Source organism: Lissotriton vulgaris, chromosome 4_1 (assembly GCF_964263255.1).
Source record: "Lissotriton vulgaris chromosome 4_1, aLisVul1.2, whole genome shotgun sequence".
NCBI classification, from domain to species: Eukaryota; Metazoa; Chordata; class Amphibia; order Caudata; family Salamandridae; genus Lissotriton; species Lissotriton vulgaris.
Genome location: NC_141691.1, coordinates 520,020,680 through 520,046,641, shown reverse-complemented (window position 1 = coordinate 520,046,641; position 25,962 = coordinate 520,020,680). Strand labels below are relative to the sequence as shown.

General features: G+C 52.3%; 35 non-coding genes across 35 annotated transcripts; 12 read left to right on the top strand and 23 right to left on the bottom strand.

Annotated features, from left to right (window-relative positions):
* Positions 1–182: 182 nt before the first annotated feature.
* Positions 183–265, top strand: TRNAL-UAA (transfer RNA leucine (anticodon UAA)). Its single transcript has one exon. It is a non-coding gene; the product is annotated as a tRNA-Leu (tRNA).
* A 1,094-nt stretch (positions 266–1,359) lies between these two features.
* Positions 1,360–1,431, bottom strand: TRNAE-CUC (transfer RNA glutamic acid (anticodon CUC)). The gene has a single exon. It is a non-coding gene; the product is annotated as a tRNA-Glu (tRNA).
* A 618-nt stretch (positions 1,432–2,049) lies between these two features.
* TRNAE-UUC (transfer RNA glutamic acid (anticodon UUC)) lies at positions 2,050–2,121 on the bottom strand. The gene has a single exon. It is a non-coding gene; the product is annotated as a tRNA-Glu (tRNA).
* Positions 2,122–2,364: 243 nt separating this feature from the next.
* On the top strand, positions 2,365–2,447 carry TRNAL-UAA (transfer RNA leucine (anticodon UAA)). Its single transcript has one exon. It is a non-coding gene; the product is annotated as a tRNA-Leu (tRNA).
* Positions 2,448–3,541: 1,094 nt separating this feature from the next.
* On the bottom strand, positions 3,542–3,613 carry TRNAE-CUC (transfer RNA glutamic acid (anticodon CUC)). The gene has a single exon. It is a non-coding gene; the product is annotated as a tRNA-Glu (tRNA).
* A 618-nt stretch (positions 3,614–4,231) lies between these two features.
* On the bottom strand, positions 4,232–4,303 carry TRNAE-UUC (transfer RNA glutamic acid (anticodon UUC)). Its single transcript has one exon. It is a non-coding gene; the product is annotated as a tRNA-Glu (tRNA).
* A 243-nt stretch (positions 4,304–4,546) lies between these two features.
* On the top strand, positions 4,547–4,629 carry TRNAL-UAA (transfer RNA leucine (anticodon UAA)). Its single transcript has one exon. It is a non-coding gene; the product is annotated as a tRNA-Leu (tRNA).
* A 1,094-nt stretch (positions 4,630–5,723) lies between these two features.
* Positions 5,724–5,795, bottom strand: TRNAE-CUC (transfer RNA glutamic acid (anticodon CUC)). The gene has a single exon. It is a non-coding gene; the product is annotated as a tRNA-Glu (tRNA).
* A 618-nt stretch (positions 5,796–6,413) lies between these two features.
* On the bottom strand, positions 6,414–6,485 carry TRNAE-UUC (transfer RNA glutamic acid (anticodon UUC)). The gene has a single exon. It is a non-coding gene; the product is annotated as a tRNA-Glu (tRNA).
* Positions 6,486–6,728: 243 nt separating this feature from the next.
* TRNAL-UAA (transfer RNA leucine (anticodon UAA)) lies at positions 6,729–6,811 on the top strand. Its single transcript has one exon. It is a non-coding gene; the product is annotated as a tRNA-Leu (tRNA).
* Positions 6,812–7,905: 1,094 nt separating this feature from the next.
* TRNAE-CUC (transfer RNA glutamic acid (anticodon CUC)) lies at positions 7,906–7,977 on the bottom strand. The gene has a single exon. It is a non-coding gene; the product is annotated as a tRNA-Glu (tRNA).
* Positions 7,978–8,595: 618 nt separating this feature from the next.
* Positions 8,596–8,667, bottom strand: TRNAE-UUC (transfer RNA glutamic acid (anticodon UUC)). Its single transcript has one exon. It is a non-coding gene; the product is annotated as a tRNA-Glu (tRNA).
* Positions 8,668–8,910: 243 nt separating this feature from the next.
* TRNAL-UAA (transfer RNA leucine (anticodon UAA)) lies at positions 8,911–8,993 on the top strand. Its single transcript has one exon. It is a non-coding gene; the product is annotated as a tRNA-Leu (tRNA).
* Positions 8,994–10,087: 1,094 nt separating this feature from the next.
* Positions 10,088–10,159, bottom strand: TRNAE-CUC (transfer RNA glutamic acid (anticodon CUC)). Its single transcript has one exon. It is a non-coding gene; the product is annotated as a tRNA-Glu (tRNA).
* Positions 10,160–10,777: 618 nt separating this feature from the next.
* On the bottom strand, positions 10,778–10,849 carry TRNAE-UUC (transfer RNA glutamic acid (anticodon UUC)). The gene has a single exon. It is a non-coding gene; the product is annotated as a tRNA-Glu (tRNA).
* Positions 10,850–11,092: 243 nt separating this feature from the next.
* TRNAL-UAA (transfer RNA leucine (anticodon UAA)) lies at positions 11,093–11,175 on the top strand. Its single transcript has one exon. It is a non-coding gene; the product is annotated as a tRNA-Leu (tRNA).
* A 1,094-nt stretch (positions 11,176–12,269) lies between these two features.
* Positions 12,270–12,341, bottom strand: TRNAE-CUC (transfer RNA glutamic acid (anticodon CUC)). The gene has a single exon. It is a non-coding gene; the product is annotated as a tRNA-Glu (tRNA).
* Positions 12,342–12,959: 618 nt separating this feature from the next.
* Positions 12,960–13,031, bottom strand: TRNAE-UUC (transfer RNA glutamic acid (anticodon UUC)). Its single transcript has one exon. It is a non-coding gene; the product is annotated as a tRNA-Glu (tRNA).
* A 243-nt stretch (positions 13,032–13,274) lies between these two features.
* On the top strand, positions 13,275–13,357 carry TRNAL-UAA (transfer RNA leucine (anticodon UAA)). Its single transcript has one exon. It is a non-coding gene; the product is annotated as a tRNA-Leu (tRNA).
* A 1,094-nt stretch (positions 13,358–14,451) lies between these two features.
* On the bottom strand, positions 14,452–14,523 carry TRNAE-CUC (transfer RNA glutamic acid (anticodon CUC)). Its single transcript has one exon. It is a non-coding gene; the product is annotated as a tRNA-Glu (tRNA).
* Positions 14,524–15,141: 618 nt separating this feature from the next.
* On the bottom strand, positions 15,142–15,213 carry TRNAE-UUC (transfer RNA glutamic acid (anticodon UUC)). The gene has a single exon. It is a non-coding gene; the product is annotated as a tRNA-Glu (tRNA).
* A 243-nt stretch (positions 15,214–15,456) lies between these two features.
* On the top strand, positions 15,457–15,539 carry TRNAL-UAA (transfer RNA leucine (anticodon UAA)). The gene has a single exon. It is a non-coding gene; the product is annotated as a tRNA-Leu (tRNA).
* A 1,094-nt stretch (positions 15,540–16,633) lies between these two features.
* On the bottom strand, positions 16,634–16,705 carry TRNAE-CUC (transfer RNA glutamic acid (anticodon CUC)). The gene has a single exon. It is a non-coding gene; the product is annotated as a tRNA-Glu (tRNA).
* Positions 16,706–17,323: 618 nt separating this feature from the next.
* On the bottom strand, positions 17,324–17,395 carry TRNAE-UUC (transfer RNA glutamic acid (anticodon UUC)). Its single transcript has one exon. It is a non-coding gene; the product is annotated as a tRNA-Glu (tRNA).
* A 243-nt stretch (positions 17,396–17,638) lies between these two features.
* TRNAL-UAA (transfer RNA leucine (anticodon UAA)) lies at positions 17,639–17,721 on the top strand. Its single transcript has one exon. It is a non-coding gene; the product is annotated as a tRNA-Leu (tRNA).
* A 1,094-nt stretch (positions 17,722–18,815) lies between these two features.
* Positions 18,816–18,887, bottom strand: TRNAE-CUC (transfer RNA glutamic acid (anticodon CUC)). The gene has a single exon. It is a non-coding gene; the product is annotated as a tRNA-Glu (tRNA).
* Positions 18,888–19,505: 618 nt separating this feature from the next.
* On the bottom strand, positions 19,506–19,577 carry TRNAE-UUC (transfer RNA glutamic acid (anticodon UUC)). The gene has a single exon. It is a non-coding gene; the product is annotated as a tRNA-Glu (tRNA).
* Positions 19,578–19,820: 243 nt separating this feature from the next.
* On the top strand, positions 19,821–19,903 carry TRNAL-UAA (transfer RNA leucine (anticodon UAA)). The gene has a single exon. It is a non-coding gene; the product is annotated as a tRNA-Leu (tRNA).
* A 1,094-nt stretch (positions 19,904–20,997) lies between these two features.
* On the bottom strand, positions 20,998–21,069 carry TRNAE-CUC (transfer RNA glutamic acid (anticodon CUC)). Its single transcript has one exon. It is a non-coding gene; the product is annotated as a tRNA-Glu (tRNA).
* A 618-nt stretch (positions 21,070–21,687) lies between these two features.
* TRNAE-UUC (transfer RNA glutamic acid (anticodon UUC)) lies at positions 21,688–21,759 on the bottom strand. The gene has a single exon. It is a non-coding gene; the product is annotated as a tRNA-Glu (tRNA).
* Positions 21,760–22,002: 243 nt separating this feature from the next.
* On the top strand, positions 22,003–22,085 carry TRNAL-UAA (transfer RNA leucine (anticodon UAA)). Its single transcript has one exon. It is a non-coding gene; the product is annotated as a tRNA-Leu (tRNA).
* Positions 22,086–23,179: 1,094 nt separating this feature from the next.
* On the bottom strand, positions 23,180–23,251 carry TRNAE-CUC (transfer RNA glutamic acid (anticodon CUC)). Its single transcript has one exon. It is a non-coding gene; the product is annotated as a tRNA-Glu (tRNA).
* A 618-nt stretch (positions 23,252–23,869) lies between these two features.
* On the bottom strand, positions 23,870–23,941 carry TRNAE-UUC (transfer RNA glutamic acid (anticodon UUC)). Its single transcript has one exon. It is a non-coding gene; the product is annotated as a tRNA-Glu (tRNA).
* A 243-nt stretch (positions 23,942–24,184) lies between these two features.
* Positions 24,185–24,267, top strand: TRNAL-UAA (transfer RNA leucine (anticodon UAA)). The gene has a single exon. It is a non-coding gene; the product is annotated as a tRNA-Leu (tRNA).
* Positions 24,268–25,361: 1,094 nt separating this feature from the next.
* TRNAE-CUC (transfer RNA glutamic acid (anticodon CUC)) lies at positions 25,362–25,433 on the bottom strand. Its single transcript has one exon. It is a non-coding gene; the product is annotated as a tRNA-Glu (tRNA).
* Between the last annotated feature and the right edge of the window lie 529 nt (positions 25,434–25,962).

Sequence of the window (25,962 nt, the reverse complement as noted above, 5' to 3'; positions counted from 1 at the left end):
TAAAAATTAACGGTAAGGTCCGAGTGGGAGAAAGTTAGGTGTCACACAGTGTGTTTGTTATAAGCAATTACTTTTAACCTCCTGCAAAAGCCTTTTAACTCTGCAATCACCTCTTGCTGGACAGCTGGTGCTACAGTAGCAAGCATAAAAAGGGAGTTGAAGAAAGTAAATCCTTGGGTCTCACCAGGGTGGCCGAGTGGTTAAGGCGTTGGACTTAAGATCCAATGGACGTTTGTCCGCATGGGTTCGAGCCCCATTCCTGGTATGGGTTTTCAGCAGGTTTGTAGGAACGTGCAGATGCTTTTGAAAAGCATTTTCCTCCGCCCTCCTCGGCCTCCCACTGCCCCTCCCCAACGGTCCCCATTCAAGCCTCAGGTGTGGAGTCTGCTGCTTCTCTTCTACCAGCATGGATGCTTCCCAGAGCAATGAAGTGCCATCTACACAGAGCCCCTGCCTAGAGAAATACACCTCCTATGTCTTTTTCCACTATAGGGAGCAGGAGAAACTGATTGCTTCCTGGGCAACATGGGTCTGCCACTAGAATTTGCAGATTTCTCCCCTTTTTTTGATTTACGCCTACAGGCTCTCCCTTCCCAGTGGAGCAGGATCTGCTGATGCAGGCCCGGCTGGCTCAAACGTGCAAAGGGTTCTCCACAGGCCTCTGGGAAAGAAATTGAGCAGAGTTTCCTGCCCCGCCTCCTCTCGCCTTCCGAACGGGCTTCCAAACGGGCAATGCCCTGACGGGTCCCCCACAACCTATCCTGCCCATGCCCACACCCCTGTATATGAGGGTGACCCATGTCCCTCACCCTCCATGCTCGAATGGAAGGCCTGTGTGTCCTGAGGGGAGCACCAGACAGGCATCTCTCAGGCCAGGCAGACACCTGCAGTACCTGTTAAGCTCCAAAGCCTGTACATTCCCAAGATGCAACAGGTCACTATGCAAATCAGGCAGCCCTTGCCACACCCTCCCCGCCTCTGGCCTCTGCCGCTTTCCGTACGTGCAGCTCAGCTTTTTCTTACCCAGAGGCAGACTTCCGTTTTAGCAAACAGGTGGGTTGCAGTGGGTCCAGGACGCCATTTGGAGACAAAGCCTGCGGCCCAGTCAAAGGAGGACTACCTGCCACAGGCCATGGGGTCAGAAGCCTACAAAAGGAAGCGCGCCTCGGAATACAGGATCTCACTTGCTCAAGAGCCTTGCCTCCCACCATGGGAAGCAGCTCTAAAGGAACCTTGCGAAAATCATATTTTGAGCGATACTGCGTCATGCTAGGCAAATTGTGAGTCAGAAAAGCAACTTCATTTTGAGAAGCCCTGACCTACGGGAAGGAAAAGCTTTCAAGGTCAGAAGAGGGACTTTTCCCTGACCGGGAATCGAACCCGGGCCGCGGCGGTGAGAGCGCCGAATCCTAACCACTAGACCACCAGGGAGCCCAGAGCCGTGCAGCAAAAGTTCATACACTGCTCTCCGAGTGACAAAGCTCATGGGGGCTGAAAACATATTTTATTCTACAGCAAATATGAATCGGAACTTAATCCTCATGATGCCACCAGACTGCCTGTCACTTCCAGGCACAGGCCATCCTCTCCCCCTTGCTACTGAACCGATGAATTCCTGCACAATCAGGATCCCCGGGAAAACCCAAGAGGGACACTTAGTGGCTGCTGATGGCGCACAGACAGCTGGTACACCTTCTCTCACCTATCTCGTTATTCAGCTTGCTGGAAGAATACATTGCGCTTAAGCGATTCAAGAGTGCAAAGGAGAAGAGTGCTCCAAAGTAGATGTATGCATCACAGCAGGGTTTTCCAGCAATTTACCTTTCTGTTGAGCTGGTACTGCACTTCACGCCAACATAGAGCACCTGACTGGGTGGGGGACTGCGTGCGCACAAAGGTGGCTTAGGTCAATGGGGGCAAAGCAACCTGGGGCACAGGAGAACAAGCCCCATTCCTCCGCTTTCATCTATTGGGAGGGGTGCCTTTTTAAAGACCTTCTTTTAAAAAAGATACACAGACAAATTAAGCAATCTATGCTTTAGAGGGATCTTCCCTGACCGGGAATCGAACCCGGGCCGCGGCGGTGAAAGCGCCGAATCCTAGCCACTAGACCACCAGGGAGTAGATGCTCTAGTGTGCCTGCCTTGCTCACCCCCTTATTGTGACTAAGCTAACTCCAATATAAAAATTAACGGTAAGGTCCGAGTGGGAGAAAGTTAGGTGTCACACAGTGTGTTTGTTATAAGCAATTACTTTTAACCTCCTGCAAAAGCCTTTTAACTCTGCAATCACCTCTTGCTGGACAGCTGGTGCTACAGTAGCAAGCATAAAAAGGGAGTTGAAGAAAGTAAATCCTTGGGTCTCACCAGGGTGGCCGAGTGGTTAAGGCGTTGGACTTAAGATCCAATGGACGTTTGTCCGCATGGGTTCGAGCCCCATTCCTGGTATGGGTTTTCAGCAGGTTTGTAGGAACGTGCAGATGCTTTTGAAAAGCATTTTCCTCCGCCCTCCTCGGCCTCCCACTGCCCCTCCCCAACGGTCCCCATTCAAGCCTCAGGTGTGGAGTCTGCTGCTACTCTTCTACCAGCATGGATGCTTCCCAGAGCAATGAAGTGCCATCTACACAGAGCCCCTGCCTAGAGAAATACACCTCCTATGTCTTTTTCCACTATAGGGAGCAGGAGAAACTGATTGCTTCCTGGGCAACATGGGTCTGCCACTAGAATTTGCAGATTTCTCCCCTTTTTTTGATTTACGCCTACAGGCTCTCCCTTCCCAGTGGAGCAGGATCTGCTGATGCAGGCCCGGCTGGCTCAAACGTGCAAAGGGTTCTCCACAGGCCTCTGGGAAAGAAATTGAGCAGAGTTTCCTGCCCCGCCTCCTCTCGCCTTCCGAACGGGCTTCCAAACGGGCAATGCCCTGACGGGTCCCCCACAACCTATCCTGCCCATGCCCACACCCCTGTATATGAGGGTGACCCATGTCCCTCACCCTCCATGCTCGAATGGAAGGCCTGTGTGTCCTGAGGGGAGCACCAGACAGGCATCTCTCAGGCCAGGCAGACACCTGCAGTACCTGTTAAGCTCCAAAGCCTGTACATTCCCAAGATGCAACAGGTCACTATGCAAATCAGGCAGCCCTTGCCACACCCTCCCCGCCTCTGGCCTCTGCCGCTTTCCGTACGTGCAGCTCAGCTTTTTCTTACCCAGAGGCAGACTTCCGTTTTAGCAAACAGGTGGGTTGCAGTGGGTCCAGGACGCCATTTGGAGACAAAGCCTGCGGCCCAGTCAAAGGAGGACTACCTGCCACAGGCCATGGGGTCAGAAGCCTACAAAAGGAAGCGCGCCTCGGAATACAGGATCTCACTTGCTCAAGAGCCTTGCCTCCCACCATGGGAAGCAGCTCTAAAGGAACCTTGCGAAAATCATATTTTGAGCGATACTGCGTCATGCTAGGCAAATTGTGAGTCAGAAAAGCAACTTCATTTTGAGAAGCCCTGACCTACGGGAAGGAAAAGCTTTCAAGGTCAGAAGAGGGACTTTTCCCTGACCGGGAATCGAACCCGGGCCGCGGCGGTGAGAGCGCCGAATCCTAACCACTAGACCACCAGGGAGCCCAGAGCCGTGCAGCAAAAGTTCATACACTGCTCTCCGAGTGACAAAGCTCATGGGGGCTGAAAACATATTTTATTCTACAGCAAATATGAATCGGAACTTAATCCTCATGATGCCACCAGACTGCCTGTCACTTCCAGGCACAGGCCATCCTCTCCCCCTTGCTACTGAACCGATGAATTCCTGCACAATCAGGATCCCCGGGAAAACCCAAGAGGGACACCTAGTGGCTGCTGATGGCGCACAGACAGCTGGTACACCTTCTCTCACCTATCTCGTTATTCAGCTTGCTGGAAGAATACATTGCGCTTAAGCCATTCAAGAGTGCAAAGGAGAAGAGTGCTCCAAAGTAGATGTATGCATCACAGCAGGGTTTTCCAGCAATTTACCTTTCTGTTGAGCTGGTACTGCACTTCACGCCAACATAGAGCACCTGACTGGGTGGGGGACTGCGTGCGCACAAAGGTGGCTTAGGTCAATGGGGGCAAAGCAACCTGGGGCACAGGAGAACAAGCCCCATTCCTCCGCTTTCATCTATTGGGAGGGGTGCCTTTTTAAAGACCTTCTTTTAAAAAAGATACACAGACAAATTAAGCAATCTATGCTTTAGAGGGATCTTCCCTGACCGGGAATCGAACCCGGGCCGCGGCGGTGAAAGCGCCGAATCCTAGCCACTAGACCACCAGGGAGTAGATGCTCTAGTGTGCCTGCCTTGCTCACCCCCTTATTGTGACTAAGCTAACTCCAATATAAAAATTAACGGTAAGGTCCGAGTGGGAGAAAGTTAGGTGTCACACAGTGTGTTTGTTATAAGCAATTACTTTTAACCTCCTGCAAAAGCCTTTTAACTCTGCAATCACCTCTTGCTGGACAGCTGGTGCTACAGTAGCAAGCATAAAAAGGGAGTTGAAGAAAGTAAATCCTTGGGTCTCACCAGGGTGGCCGAGTGGTTAAGGCGTTGGACTTAAGATCCAATGGACGTTTGTCCGCATGGGTTCGAGCCCCATTCCTGGTATGGGTTTTCAGCAGGTTTGTAGGAACGTGCAGATGCTTTTGAAAAGCATTTTCCTCCGCCCTCCTCGGCCTCCCACTGCCCCTCCCCAACGGTCCCCATTCAAGCCTCAGGTGTGGAGTCTGCTGCTACTCTTCTACCAGCATGGATGCTTCCCAGAGCAATGAAGTGCCATCTACACAGAGCCCCTGCCTAGAGAAATACACCTCCTATGTCTTTTTCCACTATAGGGAGCAGGAGAAACTGATTGCTTCCTGGGCAACATGGGTCTGCCACTAGAATTTGCAGATTTCTCCCCTTTTTTTGATTTACGCCTACAGGCTCTCCCTTCCCAGTGGAGCAGGATCTGCTGATGCAGGCCCGGCTGGCTCAAACGTGCAAAGGGTTCTCCACAGGCCTCTGGGAAAGAAATTGAGCAGAGTTTCCTGCCCCGCCTCCTCTCGCCTTCCGAACGGGCTTCCAAACGGGCAATGCCCTGACGGGTCCCCCACAACCTATCCTGCCCATGCCCACACCCCTGTATATGAGGGTGACCCATGTCCCTCACCCTCCATGCTCGAATGGAAGGCCTGTGTGTCCTGAGGGGAGCACCAGACAGGCATCTCTCAGGCCAGGCAGACACCTGCAGTACCTGTTAAGCTCCAAAGCCTGTACATTCCCAAGATGCAACAGGTCACTATGCAAATCAGGCAGCCCTTGCCACACCCTCCCCGCCTCTGGCCTCTGCCGCTTTCCGTACGTGCAGCTCAGCTTTTTCTTACCCAGAGGCAGACTTCCGTTTTAGCAAACAGGTGGGTTGCAGTGGGTCCAGGACGCCATTTGGAGACAAAGCCTGCGGCCCAGTCAAAGGAGGACTACCTGCCACAGGCCATGGGGTCAGAAGCCTACAAAAGGAAGCGCGCCTCGGAATACAGGATCTCACTTGCTCAAGAGCCTTGCCTCCCACCATGGGAAGCAGCTCTAAAGGAACCTTGCGAAAATCATATTTTGAGCGATACCGCGTCATGCTAGGCAAATTGTGAGTCAGAAAAGCAACTTCATTTTGAGAAGCCCTGACCTACGGGAAGGAAAAGCTTTCAAGGTCAGAAGAGGGACTTTTCCCTGACCGGGAATCGAACCCGGGCCGCGGCGGTGAGAGCGCCGAATCCTAACCACTAGACCACCAGGGAGCCCAGAGCCGTGCAGCAAAAGTTCATACACTGCTCTCCGAGTGACAAAGCTCATGGGGGCTGAAAACATATTTTATTCTACAGCAAATATGAATCGGAACTTAATCCTCATGATGCCACCAGACTGCCTGTCACTTCCAGGCACAGGCCATCCTCTCCCCCTTGCTACTGAACCGATGAATTCCTGCACAATCAGGATCCCCGGGAAAACCCAAGAGGGACACCTAGTGGCTGCTGATGGCGCACAGACAGCTGGTACACCTTCTCTCACCTATCTCGTTATTCAGCTTGCTGGAAGAATACATTGCGCTTAAGCCATTCAAGAGTGCAAAGGAGAAGAGTGCTCCAAAGTAGATGTATGCATCACAGCAGGGTTTTCCAGCAATTTACCTTTCTGTTGAGCTGGTACTGCACTTCACGCCAACATAGAGCACCTGACTGGGTGGGGGACTGCGTGCGCACAAAGGTGGCTTAGGTCAATGGGGGCAAAGCAACCTGGGGCACAGGAGAACAAGCCCCATTCCTCCGCTTTCATCTATTGGGAGGGGTGCCTTTTTAAAGACCTTCTTTTAAAAAAGATACACAGACAAATTAAGCAATCTATGCTTTAGAGGGATCTTCCCTGACCGGGAATCGAACCCGGGCCGCGGCGGTGAAAGCGCCGAATCCTAGCCACTAGACCACCAGGGAGTAGATGCTCTAGTGTGCCTGCCTTGCTCACCCCCTTATTGTGACTAAGCTAACTCCAATATAAAAATTAACGGTAAGGTCCGAGTGGGAGAAAGTTAGGTGTCACACAGTGTGTTTGTTATAAGCAATTACTTTTAACCTCCTGCAAAAGCCTTTTAACTCTGCAATCACCTCTTGCTGGACAGCTGGTGCTACAGTAGCAAGCATAAAAAGGGAGTTGAAGAAAGTAAATCCTTGGGTCTCACCAGGGTGGCCGAGTGGTTAAGGCGTTGGACTTAAGATCCAATGGACGTTTGTCCGCATGGGTTCGAGCCCCATTCCTGGTATGGGTTTTCAGCAGGTTTGTAGGAACGTGCAGATGCTTTTGAAAAGCATTTTCCTCCGCCCTCCTCGGCCTCCCACTGCCCCTCCCCAACGGTCCCCATTCAAGCCTCAGGTGTGGAGTCTGCTGCTACTCTTCTACCAGCATGGATGCTTCCCAGAGCAATGAAGTGCCATCTACACAGAGCCCCTGCCTAGAGAAATACACCTCCTATGTCTTTTTCCACTATAGGGAGCAGGAGAAACTGATTGCTTCCTGGGCAACATGGGTCTGCCACTAGAATTTGCAGATTTCTCCCCTTTTTTTGATTTACGCCTACAGGCTCTCCCTTCCCAGTGGAGCAGGATCTGCTGATGCAGGCCCGGCTGGCTCAAACGTGCAAAGGGTTCTCCACAGGCCTCTGGGAAAGAAATTGAGCAGAGTTTCCTGCCCCGCCTCCTCTCGCCTTCCGAACGGGCTTCCAAACGGGCAATGCCCTGACGGGTCCCCCACAACCTATCCTGCCCATGCCCACACCCCTGTATATGAGGGTGACCCATGTCCCTCACCCTCCATGCTCGAATGGAAGGCCTGTGTGTCCTGAGGGGAGCACCAGACAGGCATCTCTCAGGCCAGGCAGACACCTGCAGTACCTGTTAAGCTCCAAAGCCTGTACATTCCCAAGATGCAACAGGTCACTATGCAAATCAGGCAGCCCTTGCCACACCCTCCCCGCCTCTGGCCTCTGCCGCTTTCCGTACGTGCAGCTCAGCTTTTTCTTACCCAGAGGCAGACTTCCGTTTTAGCAAACAGGTGGGTTGCAGTGGGTCCAGGACGCCATTTGGAGACAAAGCCTGCGGCCCAGTCAAAGGAGGACTACCTGCCACAGGCCATGGGGTCAGAAGCCTACAAAAGGAAGCGCGCCTCGGAATACAGGATCTCACTTGCTCAAGAGCCTTGCCTCCCACCATGGGAAGCAGCTCTAAAGGAACCTTGCGAAAATCATATTTTGAGCGATACTGCGTCATGCTAGGCAAATTGTGAGTCAGAAAAGCAACTTCATTTTGAGAAGCCCTGACCTACGGGAAGGAAAAGCTTTCAAGGTCAGAAGAGGGACTTTTCCCTGACCGGGAATCGAACCCGGGCCGCGGCGGTGAGAGCGCCGAATCCTAACCACTAGACCACCAGGGAGCCCAGAGCCGTGCAGCAAAAGTTCATACACTGCTCTCCGAGTGACAAAGCTCATGGGGGCTGAAAACATATTTTATTCTACAGCAAATATGAATCGGAACTTAATCCTCATGATGCCACCAGACTGCCTGTCACTTCCAGGCACAGGCCATCCTCTCCCCCTTGCTACTGAACCGATGAATTCCTGCACAATCAGGATCCCCGGGAAAACCCAAGAGGGACACTTAGTGGCTGCTGATGGCGCACAGACAGCTGGTACACCTTCTCTCACCTATCTCGTTATTCAGCTTGCTGGAAGAATACATTGCGCTTAAGCGATTCAAGAGTGCAAAGGAGAAGAGTGCTCCAAAGTAGATGTATGCATCACAGCAGGGTTTTCCAGCAATTTACCTTTCTGTTGAGCTGGTACTGCACTTCACGCCAACATAGAGCACCTGACTGGGTGGGGGACTGCGTGCGCACAAAGGTGGCTTAGGTCAATGGGGGCAAAGCAACCTGGGGCACAGGAGAACAAGCCCCATTCCTCCGCTTTCATCTATTGGGAGGGGTGCCTTTTTAAAGACCTTCTTTTAAAAAAGATACACAGACAAATTAAGCAATCTATGCTTTAGAGGGATCTTCCCTGACCGGGAATCGAACCCGGGCCGCGGCGGTGAAAGCGCCGAATCCTAGCCACTAGACCACCAGGGAGTAGATGCTCTAGTGTGCCTGCCTTGCTCACCCCCTTATTGTGACTAAGCTAACTCCAATATAAAAATTAACGGTAAGGTCCGAGTGGGAGAAAGTTAGGTGTCACACAGTGTGTTTGTTATAAGCAATTACTTTTAACCTCCTGCAAAAGCCTTTTAACTCTGCAATCACCTCTTGCTGGACAGCTGGTGCTACAGTAGCAAGCATAAAAAGGGAGTTGAAGAAAGTAAATCCTTGGGTCTCACCAGGGTGGCCGAGTGGTTAAGGCGTTGGACTTAAGATCCAATGGACGTTTGTCCGCATGGGTTCGAGCCCCATTCCTGGTATGGGTTTTCAGCAGGTTTGTAGGAACGTGCAGATGCTTTTGAAAAGCATTTTCCTCCGCCCTCCTCGGCCTCCCACTGCCCCTCCCCAACGGTCCCCATTCAAGCCTCAGGTGTGGAGTCTGCTGCTACTCTTCTACCAGCATGGATGCTTCCCAGAGCAATGAAGTGCCATCTACACAGAGCCCCTGCCTAGAGAAATACACCTCCTATGTCTTTTTCCACTATAGGGAGCAGGAGAAACTGATTGCTTCCTGGGCAACATGGGTCTGCCACTAGAATTTGCAGATTTCTCCCCTTTTTTTGATTTACGCCTACAGGCTCTCCCTTCCCAGTGGAGCAGGATCTGCTGATGCAGGCCCGGCTGGCTCAAACGTGCAAAGGGTTCTCCACAGGCCTCTGGGAAAGAAATTGAGCAGAGTTTCCTGCCCCGCCTCCTCTCGCCTTCCGAACGGGCTTCCAAACGGGCAATGCCCTGACGGGTCCCCCACAACCTATCCTGCCCATGCCCACACCCCTGTATATGAGGGTGACCCATGTCCCTCACCCTCCATGCTCGAATGGAAGGCCTGTGTGTCCTGAGGGGAGCACCAGACAGGCATCTCTCAGGCCAGGCAGACACCTGCAGTACCTGTTAAGCTCCAAAGCCTGTACATTCCCAAGATGCAACAGGTCACTATGCAAATCAGGCAGCCCTTGCCACACCCTCCCCGCCTCTGGCCTCTGCCGCTTTCCGTACGTGCAGCTCAGCTTTTTCTTACCCAGAGGCAGACTTCCGTTTTAGCAAACAGGTGGGTTGCAGTGGGTCCAGGACGCCATTTGGAGACAAAGCCTGCGGCCCAGTCAAAGGAGGACTACCTGCCACAGGCCATGGGGTCAGAAGCCTACAAAAGGAAGCGCGCCTCGGAATACAGGATCTCACTTGCTCAAGAGCCTTGCCTCCCACCATGGGAAGCAGCTCTAAAGGAACCTTGCGAAAATCATATTTTGAGCGATACTGCGTCATGCTAGGCAAATTGTGAGTCAGAAAAGCAACTTCATTTTGAGAAGCCCTGACCTACGGGAAGGAAAAGCTTTCAAGGTCAGAAGAGGGACTTTTCCCTGACCGGGAATCGAACCCGGGCCGCGGCGGTGAGAGCGCCGAATCCTAACCACTAGACCACCAGGGAGCCCAGAGCCGTGCAGCAAAAGTTCATACACTGCTCTCCGAGTGACAAAGCTCATGGGGGCTGAAAACATATTTTATTCTACAGCAAATATGAATCGGAACTTAATCCTCATGATGCCACCAGACTGCCTGTCACTTCCAGGCACAGGCCATCCTCTCCCCCTTGCTACTGAACCGATGAATTCCTGCACAATCAGGATCCCCGGGAAAACCCAAGAGGGACACCTAGTGGCTGCTGATGGCGCACAGACAGCTGGTACACCTTCTCTCACCTATCTCGTTATTCAGCTTGCTGGAAGAATACATTGCGCTTAAGCCATTCAAGAGTGCAAAGGAGAAGAGTGCTCCAAAGTAGATGTATGCATCACAGCAGGGTTTTCCAGCAATTTACCTTTCTGTTGAGCTGGTACTGCACTTCACGCCAACATAGAGCACCTGACTGGGTGGGGGACTGCGTGCGCACAAAGGTGGCTTAGGTCAATGGGGGCAAAGCAACCTGGGGCACAGGAGAACAAGCCCCATTCCTCCGCTTTCATCTATTGGGAGGGGTGCCTTTTTAAAGACCTTCTTTTAAAAAAGATACACAGACAAATTAAGCAATCTATGCTTTAGAGGGATCTTCCCTGACCGGGAATCGAACCCGGGCCGCGGCGGTGAAAGCGCCGAATCCTAGCCACTAGACCACCAGGGAGTAGATGCTCTAGTGTGCCTGCCTTGCTCACCCCCTTATTGTGACTAAGCTAACTCCAATATACAAATTAACGGTAAGGTCCGAGTGGGAGAAAGTTAGGTGTCACACAGTGTGTTTGTTATAAGCAATTACTTTTAACCTCCTGCAAAAGCCTTTTAACTCTGCAATCACCTCTTGCTGGACAGCTGGTGCTACAGTAGCAAGCATAAAAAGGGAGTTGAAGAAAGTAAATCCTTGGGTCTCACCAGGGTGGCCGAGTGGTTAAGGCGTTGGACTTAAGATCCAATGGACGTTTGTCCGCATGGGTTCGAGCCCCATTCCTGGTATGGGTTTTCAGCAGGTTTGTAGGAACGTGCAGATGCTTTTGAAAAGCATTTTCCTCCGCCCTCCTCGGCCTCCCACTGCCCCTCCCCAACGGTCCCCATTCAAGCCTCAGGTGTGGAGTCTGCTGCTACTCTTCTACCAGCATGGATGCTTCCCAGAGCAATGAAGTGCCATCTACACAGAGCCCCTGCCTAGAGAAATACACCTCCTATGTCTTTTTCCACTATAGGGAGCAGGAGAAACTGATTGCTTCCTGGGCAACATGGGTCTGCCACTAGAATTTGCAGATTTCTCCCCTTTTTTTGATTTACGCCTACAGGCTCTCCCTTCCCAGTGGAGCAGGATCTGCTGATGCAGGCCCGGCTGGCTCAAACGTGCAAAGGGTTCTCCACAGGCCTCTGGGAAAGAAATTGAGCAGAGTTTCCTGCCCCGCCTCCTCTCGCCTTCCGAACGGGCTTCCAAACGGGCAATGCCCTGACGGGTCCCCCACAACCTATCCTGCCCATGCCCACACCCCTGTATATGAGGGTGACCCATGTCCCTCACCCTCCATGCTCGAATGGAAGGCCTGTGTGTCCTGAGGGGAGCACCAGACAGGCATCTCTCAGGCCAGGCAGACACCTGCAGTACCTGTTAAGCTCCAAAGCCTGTACATTCCCAAGATGCAACAGGTCACTATGCAAATCAGGCAGCCCTTGCCACACCCTCCCCGCCTCTGGCCTCTGCCGCTTTCCGTACGTGCAGCTCAGCTTTTTCTTACCCAGAGGCAGACTTCCGTTTTAGCAAACAGGTGGGTTGCAGTGGGTCCAGGACGCCATTTGGAGACAAAGCCTGCGGCCCAGTCAAAGGAGGACTACCTGCCACAGGCCATGGGGTCAGAAGCCTACAAAAGGAAGCGCGCCTCGGAATACAGGATCTCACTTGCTCAAGAGCCTTGCCTCCCACCATGGGAAGCAGCTCTAAAGGAACCTTGCGAAAATCATATTTTGAGCGATACTGCGTCATGCTAGGCAAATTGTGAGTCAGAAAAGCAACTTCATTTTGAGAAGCCCTGACCTACGGGAAGGAAAAGCTTTCAAGGTCAGAAGAGGGACTTTTCCCTGACCGGGAATCGAACCCGGGCCGCGGCGGTGAGAGCGCCGAATCCTAACCACTAGACCACCAGGGAGCCCAGAGCCGTGCAGCAAAAGTTCATACACTGCTCTCCGAGTGACAAAGCTCATGGGGGCTGAAAACATATTTTATTCTACAGCAAATATGAATCGGAACTTAATCCTCATGATGCCACCAGACTGCCTGTCACTTCCAGGCACAGGCCATCCTCTCCCCCTTGCTACTGAACCGATGAATTCCTGCACAATCAGGATCCCCGGGAAAACCCAAGAGGGACACTTAGTGGCTGCTGATGGCGCACAGACAGCTGGTACACCTTCTCTCACCTATCTCGTTATTCAGCTTGCTGGAAGAATACATTGCGCTTAAGCGATTCAAGAGTGCAAAGGAGAAGAGTGCTCCAAAGTAGATGTATGCATCACAGCAGGGTTTTCCAGCAATTTACCTTTCTGTTGAGCTGGTACTGCACTTCACGCCAACATAGAGCACCTGACTGGGTGGGGGACTGCGTGCGCACAAAGGTGGCTTAGGTCAATGGGGGCAAAGCAACCTGGGGCACAGGAGAACAAGCCCCATTCCTCCGCTTTCATCTATTGGGAGGGGTGCCTTTTTAAAGACCTTCTTTTAAAAAAGATACACAGACAAATTAAGCAATCTATGCTTTAGAGGGATCTTCCCTGACCGGGAATCGAACCCGGGCCGCGGCGGTGAAAGCGCCGAATCCTAGCCACTAGACCACCAGGGAGTAGATGCTCTAGTGTGCCTGCCTTGCTCACCCCCTTATTGTGACTAAGCTAACTCCAATATAAAAATTAACGGTAAGGTCCGAGTGGGAGAAAGTTAGGTGTCACACAGTGTGTTTGTTATAAGCAATTACTTTTAACCTCCTGCAAAAGCCTTTTAACTCTGCAATCACCTCTTGCTGGACAGCTGGTGCTACAGTAGCAAGCATAAAAAGGGAGTTGAAGAAAGTAAATCCTTGGGTCTCACCAGGGTGGCCGAGTGGTTAAGGCGTTGGACTTAAGATCCAATGGACGTTTGTCCGCATGGGTTCGAGCCCCATTCCTGGTATGGGTTTTCAGCAGGTTTGTAGGAACGTGCAGATGCTTTTGAAAAGCATTTTCCTCCGCCCTCCTCGGCCTCCCACTGCCCCTCCCCAACGGTCCCCATTCAAGCCTCAGGTGTGGAGTCTGCTGCTACTCTTCTACCAGCATGGATGCTTCCCAGAGCAATGAAGTGCCATCTACACAGAGCCCCTGCCTAGAGAAATACACCTCCTATGTCTTTTTCCACTATAGGGAGCAGGAGAAACTGATTGCTTCCTGGGCAACATGGGTCTGCCACTAGAATTTGCAGATTTCTCCCCTTTTTTTGATTTACGCCTACAGGCTCTCCCTTCCCAGTGGAGCAGGATCTGCTGATGCAGGCCCGGCTGGCTCAAACGTGCAAAGGGTTCTCCACAGGCCTCTGGGAAAGAAATTGAGCAGAGTTTCCTGCCCCGCCTCCTCTCGCCTTCCGAACGGGCTTCCAAACGGGCAATGCCCTGACGGGTCCCCCACAACCTATCCTGCCCATGCCCACACCCCTGTATATGAGGGTGACCCATGTCCCTCACCCTCCATGCTCGAATGGAAGGCCTGTGTGTCCTGAGGGGAGCACCAGACAGGCATCTCTCAGGCCAGGCAGACACCTGCAGTACCTGTTAAGCTCCAAAGCCTGTACATTCCCAAGATGCAACAGGTCACTATGCAAATCAGGCAGCCCTTGCCACACCCTCCCCGCCTCTGGCCTCTGCCGCTTTCCGTACGTGCAGCTCAGCTTTTTCTTACCCAGAGGCAGACTTCCGTTTTAGCAAACAGGTGGGTTGCAGTGGGTCCAGGACGCCATTTGGAGACAAAGCCTGCGGCCCAGTCAAAGGAGGACTACCTGCCACAGGCCATGGGGTCAGAAGCCTACAAAAGGAAGCGCGCCTCGGAATACAGGATCTCACTTGCTCAAGAGCCTTGCCTCCCACCATGGGAAGCAGCTCTAAAGGAACCTTGCGAAAATCATATTTTGAGCGATACTGCGTCATGCTAGGCAAATTGTGAGTCAGAAAAGCAACTTCATTTTGAGAAGCCCTGACCTACGGGAAGGAAAAGCTTTCAAGGTCAGAAGAGGGACTTTTCCCTGACCGGGAATCGAACCCGGGCCGCGGCGGTGAGAGCGCCGAATCCTAACCACTAGACCACCAGGGAGCCCAGAGCCGTGCAGCAAAAGTTCATACACTGCTCTCCGAGTGACAAAGCTCATGGGGGCTGAAAACATATTTTATTCTACAGCAAATATGAATCGGAACTTAATCCTCATGATGCCACCAGACTGCCTGTCACTTCCAGGCACAGGCCATCCTCTCCCCCTTGCTACTGAACCGATGAATTCCTGCACAATCAGGATCCCCGGGAAAACCCAAGAGGGACACCTAGTGGCTGCTGATGGCGCACAGACAGCTGGTACACCTTCTCTCACCTATCTCGTTATTCAGCTTGCTGGAAGAATACATTGCGCTTAAGCCATTCAAGAGTGCAAAGGAGAAGAGTGCTCCAAAGTAGATGTATGCATCACAGCAGGGTTTTCCAGCAATTTACCTTTCTGTTGAGCTGGTACTGCACTTCACGCCAACATAGAGCACCTGACTGGGTGGGGGACTGCGTGCGCACAAAGGTGGCTTAGGTCAATGGGGGCAAAGCAACCTGGGGCACAGGAGAACAAGCCCCATTCCTCCGCTTTCATCTATTGGGAGGGGTGCCTTTTTAAAGACCTTCTTTTAAAAAAGATACACAGACAAATTAAGCAATCTATGCTTTAGAGGGATCTTCCCTGACCGGGAATCGAACCCGGGCCGCGGCGGTGAAAGCGCCGAATCCTAGCCACTAGACCACCAGGGAGTAGATGCTCTAGTGTGCCTGCCTTGCTCACCCCCTTATTGTGACTAAGCTAACTCCAATATAAAAATTAACGGTAAGGTCCGAGTGGGAGAAAGTTAGGTGTCACACAGTGTGTTTGTTATAAGCAATTACTTTTAACCTCCTGCAAAAGCCTTTTAACTCTGCAATCACCTCTTGCTGGACAGCTGGTGCTACAGTAGCAAGCATAAAAAGGGAGTTGAAGAAAGTAAATCCTTGGGTCTCACCAGGGTGGCCGAGTGGTTAAGGCGTTGGACTTAAGATCCAATGGACGTTTGTCCGCATGGGTTCGAGCCCCATTCCTGGTATGGGTTTTCAGCAGGTTTGTAGGAACGTGCAGATGCTTTTGAAAAGCATTTTCCTCCGCCCTCCTCGGCCTCCCACTGCCCCTCCCCAACGGTCCCCATTCAAGCCTCAGGTGTGGAGTCTGCTGCTACTCTTCTACCAGCATGGATGCTTCCCAGAGCAATGAAGTGCCATCTACACAGAGCCCCTGCCTAGAGAAATACACCTCCTATGTCTTTTTCCACTATAGGGAGCAGGAGAAACTGATTGCTTCCTGGGCAACATGGGTCTGCCACTAGAATTTGCAGATTTCTCCCCTTTTTTTGATTTACGCCTACAGGCTCTCCCTTCCCAGTGGAGCAGGATCTGCTGATGCAGGCCCGGCTGGCTCAAACGTGCAAAGGGTTCTCCACAGGCCTCTGGGAAAGAAATTGAGCAGAGTTTCCTGCCCCGCCTCCTCTCGCCTTCCGAACGGGCTTCCAAACGGGCAATGCCCTGACGGGTCCCCCACAACCTATCCTGCCCATGCCCACACCCCTGTATATGAGGGTGACCCATGTCCCTCACCCTCCATGCTCGAATGGAAGGCCTGTGTGTCCTGAGGGGAGCACCAGACAGGCATCTCTCAGGCCAGGCAGACACCTGCAGTACCTGTTAAGCTCCAAAGCCTGTACATTCCCAAGATGCAACAGGTCACTATGCAAATCAGGCAGCCCTTGCCACACCCTCCCCGCCTCTGGCCTCTGCCGCTTTCCGTACGTGCAGCTCAGCTTTTTCTTACCCAGAGGCAGACTTCCGTTTTAGCAAACAGGTGGGTTGCAGTGGGTCCAGGACGCCATTTGGAGACAAAGCCTGCGGCCCAGTCAAAGGAGGACTACCTGCCACAGGCCATGGGGTCAGAAGCCTACAAAAGGAAGCGCGCCTCGGAATACAGGATCTCACTTGCTCAAGAGCCTTGCCTCCCACCATGGGAAGCAGCTCTAAAGGAACCTTGCGAAAATCATATTTTGAGCGATACCGCGTCATGCTAGGCAAATTGTGAGTCAGAAAAGCAACTTCATTTTGAGAAGCCCTGACCTACGGGAAGGAAAAGCTTTCAAGGTCAGAAGAGGGACTTTTCCCTGACCGGGAATCGAACCCGGGCCGCGGCGGTGAGAGCGCCGAATCCTAACCACTAGACCACCAGGGAGCCCAGAGCCGTGCAGCAAAAGTTCATACACTGCTCTCCGAGTGACAAAGCTCATGGGGGCTGAAAACATATTTTATTCTACAGCAAATATGAATCGGAACTTAATCCTCATGATGCCACCAGACTGCCTGTCACTTCCAGGCACAGGCCATCCTCTCCCCCTTGCTACTGAACCGATGAATTCCTGCACAATCAGGATCCCCGGGAAAACCCAAGAGGGACACCTAGTGGCTGCTGATGGCGCACAGACAGCTGGTACACCTTCTCTCACCTATCTCGTTATTCAGCTTGCTGGAAGAATACATTGCGCTTAAGCCATTCAAGAGTGCAAAGGAGAAGAGTGCTCCAAAGTAGATGTATGCATCACAGCAGGGTTTTCCAGCAATTTACCTTTCTGTTGAGCTGGTACTGCACTTCACGCCAACATAGAGCACCTGACTGGGTGGGGGACTGCGTGCGCACAAAGGTGGCTTAGGTCAATGGGGGCAAAGCAACCTGGGGCACAGGAGAACAAGCCCCATTCCTCCGCTTTCATCTATTGGGAGGGGTGCCTTTTTAAAGACCTTCTTTTAAAAAAGATACACAGACAAATTAAGCAATCTATGCTTTAGAGGGATCTTCCCTGACCGGGAATCGAACCCGGGCCGCGGCGGTGAAAGCGCCGAATCCTAGCCACTAGACCACCAGGGAGTAGATGCTCTAGTGTGCCTGCCTTGCTCACCCCCTTATTGTGACTAAGCTAACTCCAATATAAAAATTAACGGTAAGGTCCGAGTGGGAGAAAGTTAGGTGTCACACAGTGTGTTTGTTATAAGCAATTACTTTTAACCTCCTGCAAAAGCCTTTTAACTCTGCAATCACCTCTTGCTGGACAGCTGGTGCTACAGTAGCAAGCATAAAAAGGGAGTTGAAGAAAGTAAATCCTTGGGTCTCACCAGGGTGGCCGAGTGGTTAAGGCGTTGGACTTAAGATCCAATGGACGTTTGTCCGCATGGGTTCGAGCCCCATTCCTGGTATGGGTTTTCAGCAGGTTTGTAGGAACGTGCAGATGCTTTTGAAAAGCATTTTCCTCCGCCCTCCTCGGCCTCCCACTGCCCCTCCCCAACGGTCCCCATTCAAGCCTCAGGTGTGGAGTCTGCTGCTACTCTTCTACCAGCATGGATGCTTCCCAGAGCAATGAAGTGCCATCTACACAGAGCCCCTGCCTAGAGAAATACACCTCCTATGTCTTTTTCCACTATAGGGAGCAGGAGAAACTGATTGCTTCCTGGGCAACATGGGTCTGCCACTAGAATTTGCAGATTTCTCCCCTTTTTTTGATTTACGCCTACAGGCTCTCCCTTCCCAGTGGAGCAGGATCTGCTGATGCAGGCCCGGCTGGCTCAAACGTGCAAAGGGTTCTCCACAGGCCTCTGGGAAAGAAATTGAGCAGAGTTTCCTGCCCCGCCTCCTCTCGCCTTCCGAACGGGCTTCCAAACGGGCAATGCCCTGACGGGTCCCCCACAACCTATCCTGCCCATGCCCACACCCCTGTATATGAGGGTGACCCATGTCCCTCACCCTCCATGCTCGAATGGAAGGCCTGTGTGTCCTGAGGGGAGCACCAGACAGGCATCTCTCAGGCCAGGCAGACACCTGCAGTACCTGTTAAGCTCCAAAGCCTGTACATTCCCAAGATGCAACAGGTCACTATGCAAATCAGGCAGCCCTTGCCACACCCTCCCCGCCTCTGGCCTCTGCCGCTTTCCGTACGTGCAGCTCAGCTTTTTCTTACCCAGAGGCAGACTTCCGTTTTAGCAAACAGGTGGGTTGCAGTGGGTCCAGGACGCCATTTGGAGACAAAGCCTGCGGCCCAGTCAAAGGAGGACTACCTGCCACAGGCCATGGGGTCAGAAGCCTACAAAAGGAAGCGCGCCTCGGAATACAGGATCTCACTTGCTCAAGAGCCTTGCCTCCCACCATGGGAAGCAGCTCTAAAGGAACCTTGCGAAAATCATATTTTGAGCGATACTGCGTCATGCTAGGCAAATTGTGAGTCAGAAAAGCAACTTCATTTTGAGAAGCCCTGACCTACGGGAAGGAAAAGCTTTCAAGGTCAGAAGAGGGACTTTTCCCTGACCGGGAATCGAACCCGGGCCGCGGCGGTGAGAGCGCCGAATCCTAACCACTAGACCACCAGGGAGCCCAGAGCCGTGCAGCAAAAGTTCATACACTGCTCTCCGAGTGACAAAGCTCATGGGGGCTGAAAACATATTTTATTCTACAGCAAATATGAATCGGAACTTAATCCTCATGATGCCACCAGACTGCCTGTCACTTCCAGGCACAGGCCATCCTCTCCCCCTTGCTACTGAACCGATGAATTCCTGCACAATCAGGATCCCCGGGAAAACCCAAGAGGGACACTTAGTGGCTGCTGATGGCGCACAGACAGCTGGTACACCTTCTCTCACCTATCTCGTTATTCAGCTTGCTGGAAGAATACATTGCGCTTAAGCGATTCAAGAGTGCAAAGGAGAAGAGTGCTCCAAAGTAGATGTATGCATCACAGCAGGGTTTTCCAGCAATTTACCTTTCTGTTGAGCTGGTACTGCACTTCACGCCAACATAGAGCACCTGACTGGGTGGGGGACTGCGTGCGCACAAAGGTGGCTTAGGTCAATGGGGGCAAAGCAACCTGGGGCACAGGAGAACAAGCCCCATTCCTCCGCTTTCATCTATTGGGAGGGGTGCCTTTTTAAAGACCTTCTTTTAAAAAAGATACACAGACAAATTAAGCAATCTATGCTTTAGAGGGATCTTCCCTGACCGGGAATCGAACCCGGGCCGCGGCGGTGAAAGCGCCGAATCCTAGCCACTAGACCACCAGGGAGTAGATGCTCTAGTGTGCCTGCCTTGCTCACCCCCTTATTGTGACTAAGCTAACTCCAATATAAAAATTAACGGTAAGGTCCGAGTGGGAGAAAGTTAGGTGTCACACAGTGTGTTTGTTATAAGCAATTACTTTTAACCTCCTGCAAAAGCCTTTTAACTCTGCAATCACCTCTTGCTGGACAGCTGGTGCTACAGTAGCAAGCATAAAAAGGGAGTTGAAGAAAGTAAATCCTTGGGTCTCACCAGGGTGGCCGAGTGGTTAAGGCGTTGGACTTAAGATCCAATGGACGTTTGTCCGCATGGGTTCGAGCCCCATTCCTGGTATGGGTTTTCAGCAGGTTTGTAGGAACGTGCAGATGCTTTTGAAAAGCATTTTCCTCCGCCCTCCTCGGCCTCCCACTGCCCCTCCCCAACGGTCCCCATTCAAGCCTCAGGTGTGGAGTCTGCTGCTACTCTTCTACCAGCATGGATGCTTCCCAGAGCAATGAAGTGCCATCTACACAGAGCCCCTGCCTAGAGAAATACACCTCCTATGTCTTTTTCCACTATAGGGAGCAGGAGAAACTGATTGCTTCCTGGGCAACATGGGTCTGCCACTAGAATTTGCAGATTTCTCCCCTTTTTTTGATTTACGCCTACAGGCTCTCCCTTCCCAGTGGAGCAGGATCTGCTGATGCAGGCCCGGCTGGCTCAAACGTGCAAAGGGTTCTCCACAGGCCTCTGGGAAAGAAATTGAGCAGAGTTTCCTGCCCCGCCTCCTCTCGCCTTCCGAACGGGCTTCCAAACGGGCAATGCCCTGACGGGTCCCCCACAACCTATCCTGCCCATGCCCACACCCCTGTATATGAGGGTGACCCATGTCCCTCACCCTCCATGCTCGAATGGAAGGCCTGTGTGTCCTGAGGGGAGCACCAGACAGGCATCTCTCAGGCCAGGCAGACACCTGCAGTACCTGTTAAGCTCCAAAGCCTGTACATTCCCAAGATGCAACAGGTCACTATGCAAATCAGGCAGCCCTTGCCACACCCTCCCCGCCTCTGGCCTCTGCCGCTTTCCGTACGTGCAGCTCAGCTTTTTCTTACCCAGAGGCAGACTTCCGTTTTAGCAAACAGGTGGGTTGCAGTGGGTCCAGGACGCCATTTGGAGACAAAGCCTGCGGCCCAGTCAAAGGAGGACTACCTGCCACAGGCCATGGGGTCAGAAGCCTACAAAAGGAAGCGCGCCTCGGAATACAGGATCTCACTTGCTCAAGAGCCTTGCCTCCCACCATGGGAAGCAGCTCTAAAGGAACCTTGCGAAAATCATATTTTGAGCGATACTGCGTCATGCTAGGCAAATTGTGAGTCAGAAAAGCAACTTCATTTTGAGAAGCCCTGACCTACGGGAAGGAAAAGCTTTCAAGGTCAGAAGAGGGACTTTTCCCTGACCGGGAATCGAACCCGGGCCGCGGCGGTGAGAGCGCCGAATCCTAACCACTAGACCACCAGGGAGCCCAGAGCCGTGCAGCAAAAGTTCATACACTGCTCTCCGAGTGACAAAGCTCATGGGGGCTGAAAACATATTTTATTCTACAGCAAATATGAATCGGAACTTAATCCTCATGATGCCACCAGACTGCCTGTCACTTCCAGGCACAGGCCATCCTCTCCCCCTTGCTACTGAACCGATGAATTCCTGCACAATCAGGATCCCCGGGAAAACCCAAGAGGGACACCTAGTGGCTGCTGATGGCGCACAGACAGCTGGTACACCTTCTCTCACCTATCTCGTTATTCAGCTTGCTGGAAGAATACATTGCGCTTAAGCCATTCAAGAGTGCAAAGGAGAAGAGTGCTCCAAAGTAGATGTATGCATCACAGCAGGGTTTTCCAGCAATTTACCTTTCTGTTGAGCTGGTACTGCACTTCACGCCAACATAGAGCACCTGACTGGGTGGGGGACTGCGTGCGCACAAAGGTGGCTTAGGTCAATGGGGGCAAAGCAACCTGGGGCACAGGAGAACAAGCCCCATTCCTCCGCTTTCATCTATTGGGAGGGGTGCCTTTTTAAAGACCTTCTTTTAAAAAAGATACACAGACAAATTAAGCAATCTATGCTTTAGAGGGATCTTCCCTGACCGGGAATCGAACCCGGGCCGCGGCGGTGAAAGCGCCGAATCCTAGCCACTAGACCACCAGGGAGTAGATGCTCTAGTGTGCCTGCCTTGCTCACCCCCTTATTGTGACTAAGCTAACTCCAATATACAAATTAACGGTAAGGTCCGAGTGGGAGAAAGTTAGGTGTCACACAGTGTGTTTGTTATAAGCAATTACTTTTAACCTCCTGCAAAAGCCTTTTAACTCTGCAATCACCTCTTGCTGGACAGCTGGTGCTACAGTAGCAAGCATAAAAAGGGAGTTGAAGAAAGTAAATCCTTGGGTCTCACCAGGGTGGCCGAGTGGTTAAGGCGTTGGACTTAAGATCCAATGGACGTTTGTCCGCATGGGTTCGAGCCCCATTCCTGGTATGGGTTTTCAGCAGGTTTGTAGGAACGTGCAGATGCTTTTGAAAAGCATTTTCCTCCGCCCTCCTCGGCCTCCCACTGCCCCTCCCCAACGGTCCCCATTCAAGCCTCAGGTGTGGAGTCTGCTGCTACTCTTCTACCAGCATGGATGCTTCCCAGAGCAATGAAGTGCCATCTACACAGAGCCCCTGCCTAGAGAAATACACCTCCTATGTCTTTTTCCACTATAGGGAGCAGGAGAAACTGATTGCTTCCTGGGCAACATGGGTCTGCCACTAGAATTTGCAGATTTCTCCCCTTTTTTTGATTTACGCCTACAGGCTCTCCCTTCCCAGTGGAGCAGGATCTGCTGATGCAGGCCCGGCTGGCTCAAACGTGCAAAGGGTTCTCCACAGGCCTCTGGGAAAGAAATTGAGCAGAGTTTCCTGCCCCGCCTCCTCTCGCCTTCCGAACGGGCTTCCAAACGGGCAATGCCCTGACGGGTCCCCCACAACCTATCCTGCCCATGCCCACACCCCTGTATATGAGGGTGACCCATGTCCCTCACCCTCCATGCTCGAATGGAAGGCCTGTGTGTCCTGAGGGGAGCACCAGACAGGCATCTCTCAGGCCAGGCAGACACCTGCAGTACCTGTTAAGCTCCAAAGCCTGTACATTCCCAAGATGCAACAGGTCACTATGCAAATCAGGCAGCCCTTGCCACACCCTCCCCGCCTCTGGCCTCTGCCGCTTTCCGTACGTGCAGCTCAGCTTTTTCTTACCCAGAGGCAGACTTCCGTTTTAGCAAACAGGTGGGTTGCAGTGGGTCCAGGACGCCATTTGGAGACAAAGCCTGCGGCCCAGTCAAAGGAGGACTACCTGCCACAGGCCATGGGGTCAGAAGCCTACAAAAGGAAGCGCGCCTCGGAATACAGGATCTCACTTGCTCAAGAGCCTTGCCTCCCACCATGGGAAGCAGCTCTAAAGGAACCTTGCGAAAATCATATTTTGAGCGATACTGCGTCATGCTAGGCAAATTGTGAGTCAGAAAAGCAACTTCATTTTGAGAAGCCCTGACCTACGGGAAGGAAAAGCTTTCAAGGTCAGAAGAGGGACTTTTCCCTGACCGGGAATCGAACCCGGGCCGCGGCGGTGAGAGCGCCGAATCCTAACCACTAGACCACCAGGGAGCCCAGAGCCGTGCAGCAAAAGTTCATACACTGCTCTCCGAGTGACAAAGCTCATGGGGGCTGAAAACATATTTTATTCTACAGCAAATATGAATCGGAACTTAATCCTCATGATGCCACCAGACTGCCTGTCACTTCCAGGCACAGGCCATCCTCTCCCCCTTGCTACTGAACCGATGAATTCCTGCACAATCAGGATCCCCGGGAAAACCCAAGAGGGACACTTAGTGGCTGCTGATGGCGCACAGACAGCTGGTACACCTTCTCTCACCTATCTCGTTATTCAGCTTGCTGGAAGAATACATTGCGCTTAAGCGATTCAAGAGTGCAAAGGAGAAGAGTGCTCCAAAGTAGATGTATGCATCACAGCAGGGTTTTCCAGCAATTTACCTTTCTGTTGAGCTGGTACTGCACTTCACGCCAACATAGAGCACCTGACTGGGTGGGGGACTGCGTGCGCACAAAGGTGGCTTAGGTCAATGGGGGCAAAGCAACCTGGGGCACAGGAGAACAAGCCCCATTCCTCCGCTTTCATCTATTGGGAGGGGTGCCTTTTTAAAGACCTTCTTTTAAAAAAGATACACAGACAAATTAAGCAATCTATGCTTTAGAGGGATCTTCCCTGACCGGGAATCGAACCCGGGCCGCGGCGGTGAAAGCGCCGAATCCTAGCCACTAGACCACCAGGGAGTAGATGCTCTAGTGTGCCTGCCTTGCTCACCCCCTTATTGTGACTAAGCTAACTCCAATATAAAAATTAACGGTAAGGTCCGAGTGGGAGAAAGTTAGGTGTCACACAGTGTGTTTGTTATAAGCAATTACTTTTAACCTCCTGCAAAAGCCTTTTAACTCTGCAATCACCTCTTGCTGGACAGCTGGTGCTACAGTAGCAAGCATAAAAAGGGAGTTGAAGAAAGTAAATCCTTGGGTCTCACCAGGGTGGCCGAGTGGTTAAGGCGTTGGACTTAAGATCCAATGGACGTTTGTCCGCATGGGTTCGAGCCCCATTCCTGGTATGGGTTTTCAGCAGGTTTGTAGGAACGTGCAGATGCTTTTGAAAAGCATTTTCCTCCGCCCTCCTCGGCCTCCCACTGCCCCTCCCCAACGGTCCCCATTCAAGCCTCAGGTGTGGAGTCTGCTGCTACTCTTCTACCAGCATGGATGCTTCCCAGAGCAATGAAGTGCCATCTACACAGAGCCCCTGCCTAGAGAAATACACCTCCTATGTCTTTTTCCACTATAGGGAGCAGGAGAAACTGATTGCTTCCTGGGCAACATGGGTCTGCCACTAGAATTTGCAGATTTCTCCCCTTTTTTTGATTTACGCCTACAGGCTCTCCCTTCCCAGTGGAGCAGGATCTGCTGATGCAGGCCCGGCTGGCTCAAACGTGCAAAGGGTTCTCCACAGGCCTCTGGGAAAGAAATTGAGCAGAGTTTCCTGCCCCGCCTCCTCTCGCCTTCCGAACGGGCTTCCAAACGGGCAATGCCCTGACGGGTCCCCCACAACCTATCCTGCCCATGCCCACACCCCTGTATATGAGGGTGACCCATGTCCCTCACCCTCCATGCTCGAATGGAAGGCCTGTGTGTCCTGAGGGGAGCACCAGACAGGCATCTCTCAGGCCAGGCAGACACCTGCAGTACCTGTTAAGCTCCAAAGCCTGTACATTCCCAAGATGCAACAGGTCACTATGCAAATCAGGCAGCCCTTGCCACACCCTCCCCGCCTCTGGCCTCTGCCGCTTTCCGTACGTGCAGCTCAGCTTTTTCTTACCCAGAGGCAGACTTCCGTTTTAGCAAACAGGTGGGTTGCAGTGGGTCCAGGACGCCATTTGGAGACAAAGCCTGCGGCCCAGTCAAAGGAGGACTACCTGCCACAGGCCATGGGGTCAGAAGCCTACAAAAGGAAGCGCGCCTCGGAATACAGGATCTCACTTGCTCAAGAGCCTTGCCTCCCACCATGGGAAGCAGCTCTAAAGGAACCTTGCGAAAATCATATTTTGAGCGATACTGCGTCATGCTAGGCAAATTGTGAGTCAGAAAAGCAACTTCATTTTGAGAAGCCCTGACCTACGGGAAGGAAAAGCTTTCAAGGTCAGAAGAGGGACTTTTCCCTGACCGGGAATCGAACCCGGGCCGCGGCGGTGAGAGCGCCGAATCCTAACCACTAGACCACCAGGGAGCCCAGAGCCGTGCAGCAAAAGTTCATACACTGCTCTCCGAGTGACAAAGCTCATGGGGGCTGAAAACATATTTTATTCTACAGCAAATATGAATCGGAACTTAATCCTCATGATGCCACCAGACTGCCTGTCACTTCCAGGCACAGGCCATCCTCTCCCCCTTGCTACTGAACCGATGAATTCCTGCACAATCAGGATCCCCGGGAAAACCCAAGAGGGACACCTAGTGGCTGCTGATGGCGCACAGACAGCTGGTACACCTTCTCTCACCTATCTCGTTATTCAGCTTGCTGGAAGAATACATTGCGCTTAAGCCATTCAAGAGTGCAAAGGAGAAGAGTGCTCCAAAGTAGATGTATGCATCACAGCAGGGTTTTCCAGCAATTTACCTTTCTGTTGAGCTGGTACTGCACTTCACGCCAACATAGAGCACCTGACTGGGTGGGGGACTGCGTGCGCACAAAGGTGGCTTAGGTCAATGGGGGCAAAGCAACCTGGGGCACAGGAGAACAAGCCCCATTCCTCCGC